This window comes from Littorina saxatilis, linkage group LG1 (genome assembly GCF_037325665.1).
Source record: "Littorina saxatilis isolate snail1 linkage group LG1, US_GU_Lsax_2.0, whole genome shotgun sequence".
NCBI lineage: Eukaryota > Metazoa > Mollusca > Gastropoda > Littorinimorpha > Littorinidae > Littorina > Littorina saxatilis.
This window is the reverse complement of record NC_090245.1, coordinates 20,789,492-20,793,073: the sequence shown is the minus strand read 5'-3', so window position 1 is coordinate 20,793,073 and position 3,582 is coordinate 20,789,492. Positions and strand designations below refer to the sequence as shown.

Sequence of the window (3,582 nt, the reverse complement as noted above, 5' to 3'; positions counted from 1 at the left end):
ACACACACACACACACACACACACACACACACACACACACACACACAACACACACACATATGGAAGGACATTAGGCGATGTACATGGTAATTATACCTGCTTTACATACAACGGTTGTAGTACAGTTGATTATATCATATGTTCAAAGGTCTTATTTAAACATGTCATATATATGAAGGTCAATAAGCTAACAGTTTACTCAGACCATTGTTCAATAGAAATGAAAATTAGTCTTCCAATCAAACTAAATGAAAACAAAGATACAGAGCAAATCAGACAAATATATAATAAATATTCAACTAAAACGGAATTAATTGAGCAAATACATAAATGGGACCAGAATTCTCACAAAAAGCTTCAATTAGTTTTGAATACTCAAAACATAAAGGCAACACACGTATTGGAAATAGGTGATGACATTGAAAAAACAAACCAAGTAATTGAAATATCCAATAAATCAAAGTGTATCAATAACATCACAAACAAATTGTCTCTGACAAAAACAACTGCAGCAAAACAAGCATTAGGTACAAAAACTAAAACTAATAGAATAAGAAACAAGTCGCGTAAGGCGAAAATACAATATTTAGTCAAGTAGCTGCCATTTTTCAGCAAGACCGTATACTCGTAGCATCGTCAGTCCACCGCTCATGGCAAAGGCAGTGAAATTGACAAGAAGAGCGGGGTAGTAGTTGCGCTAAGAAGGATAGCACGCTTTTCTGTACCTCTCTTTGTTTTAACTTTCTGAGCGTGTTTTTAATCCAAACATATCATATCTATATGTTTTTGGAATCAGGAACCGACAAGGAATAAGATGAAAGTGTTTTTAAATTGATTTGGACAATTTAATTTTGATAATAATTTTTATATATTTAATTTTCAGAGCTTGTTTTTAATCCGAATATAACATATTTATATGTTTTTGGAATCAGCAAATGATGGAGAATAAGATAAACGTAAATTTGGATCGTTTTATAAATTTTTATTTTTTTTACAATTTTCAGATTTTTAATGACCAAAGTCATTAATTAATTTTTAAGCCACCAAGCTGAAATGCAATACCGAACCCCGGGCTTTGTCGAAGATTACTTGACCAAAATTTCAACCAATTTGGTTGAAAAATGAGGGCGTGACAGTGCCGCCTCAACTTTCACGAAAAGCCGGATATGACGTCATCAAAGACATTTATCAAAAAAATGAAAAACATTTATGGGGATTTCGTACCCAGGAACTCTCATGTCAAATTTCATAAAGATCGGTCCAGTAGTTTAGTCTGAATCGCTCTACACACACACACACACGCACACACACACACACGCACACACACACACACACGCACATACACCACGACCCTCGTTTCGATTCCCCCTCGATGTTAAAATATTTAGTCAAAACTTGACTAAATATAAAAAGAAGAAGCTGAAGAAATGGTTCGACAATGATTGCTTCTCATTAAGAAAAGAAATGAAATCACTATTAAATTCGTTGAATAGACATCCTTATAATAAAAATATTTGTCAAAAATATTATGCAACAAGAAAGAAATACAAATCAACCTTAAAGAAAAAAAAGCGACTCTACAGAAACCAGCTAGTAAGTAAACTAAATGAAGACTTTGATAAAGATCCAAACTCGGTATGGAAAACGTTAAAGGAATTAAAAACAATTGGAGAAGTAAAGGCAAACAATGTTGCTAAAATTAATCCTATGAAATGGATAAATCATTTGGAAAACCTTATAGGGACAGAAACTAAAGTTGCAGAAGTAAGACGGCAAGAAATTATCTCAGAATTGAATAAAATTCCTGAAAAACATTCGATACCTACCTTAGATAAGGATATAACAGAAGAAGAAATTAGAAATGCATGCAAATCATTGAAAAATAAAAAGTCACCAGGAAAAGATAAAATAATCAATGAACTTATCAAATCAAGTTTGAATTGCACTATTCAAATACTTGTAAAAATATTCAATTTGATCTTTTCAACTGGTTTATATCCAGAAGAATGGAAAAATGGCATCAGCATTCCAATTCATAAAAAAGGGGATCCATTTAATCCAAGTAACTATCGAGGAATAACTCTCACTAATAACCTCGGAAAATTGTTTTGTAAAATCATTAATTCAAGAATATCTTCGTTTTTAGAAAAAAATGACATCTTATTAAGAGAACAAGCAGGATTTCGTAAAAACTATAGAACCACAGACCAAATTTTCATTCTAAAAAACATTGTTGATGATATCATAAAAACTAAAAACGGTAGACTTTATGGTTGCTTTGTAGATTTCCAAAAAGCGTTTGACAACGTCTGGCACGATGCACTTTTGCTCAAATTATACAAGAATGGCATTAAGGGAAAATGCTACCAAATAATCAAAAATATGTACAATAATTCAAAAATATGTACACGAATTCAAGGAGAATATTCAAAAGAAATTGTTATCAAAAAAGGAGTTCATCAAGGAAATACGCTAAGTCCTACTCTTTTCAATATTTTCATCAATGATATTACTAATGGACTACCAGATAAGGACTCTCCTTTCATTCATGAAAATACATCTGATAGATTATCATGTCTTTTATATGCAGATGATTTAGTTCTTTTATCGAAAACCAAGAAAGGACTACAAAACAAACTAGATTTCTTATACAACTACTGCCAACTAATAATTAACACGGAAAAAACTAAGATTATACCTTTTTGTCGCACAGAAACCAAGATAAGTAATACATTCAAATGTGGTGAGGACATAATACAAGTAACAGATCAATATAAATATCTGGGCGTAATATTTCATAAAAATGGTAATTTTGATTTAACGCAAGATCATTTGAATAAGCAAGGTAACAAAGCAGCGAATTATCTTCGTAAAGCATTTATAAATGAAAATGTTCAGACAGAAACTATACTACATCTATTTGACATGTTAGTACATCCAATTTTAACATATGGAGCTGAGGTTTGGTTTCCATATAATTTTACTAACAAGAAAGATATCTCAAATCTTCATTCAGTTTTTGAGAATTGCTTATCAAATAAATGTCCAAGTGAATCTACACATATAAAATTTTGTAGATTTATTTTAGGAGTACACAAGAAAGCAATGTGGCTTCCAGTTTTAGGAGAGTTGGGAAGATTTCCAGAAAGTATAAAGATGATATCACAAGTCATAGGATTTTGGGGACATATCTTAGATTCAAATCAACAGTCTTTATTACATCATTTATACAGTTTGATGATATCTAGCTCTAAAGCAAGTCCATGGTTGCAATTTATTAAACAATTATTATCACTTGTAGGATTTGAGCATGTTTGGAAAAACCAATTTACATTTAATGCTAATAAATTACAATTTGCTATACAACAAAAAATTATGAATGAATACGTTTTATTTTGGAAAAACAAAAAATCTGAAAAATGTTCAAGACTTGAGTTTTATTCACTAATTACAGAACGATACACAATACAAGCCTATTTAATTTATATTTCAAATATAAATCATAGAAAAGCTCTAGCAAAATTAAGAACAAGCACACATTCTTTAAAAATTGAGACTGGGCGTCATAGAGGAATATTGCGA

At 31.0% G+C, this 3,582-nt stretch overlaps 1 protein-coding gene across 2 annotated transcripts in view; it reads right to left on the bottom strand.

Moving 5' to 3' along the window:
• LOC138964410 (conodipine-P1-like) overlaps positions 1–3,582 on the bottom strand; it is a 12,158-nt gene that overhangs the window by 6,387 nt on the left and 2,189 nt on the right. The gene's annotated exons all lie outside the window — the stretch shown is intronic.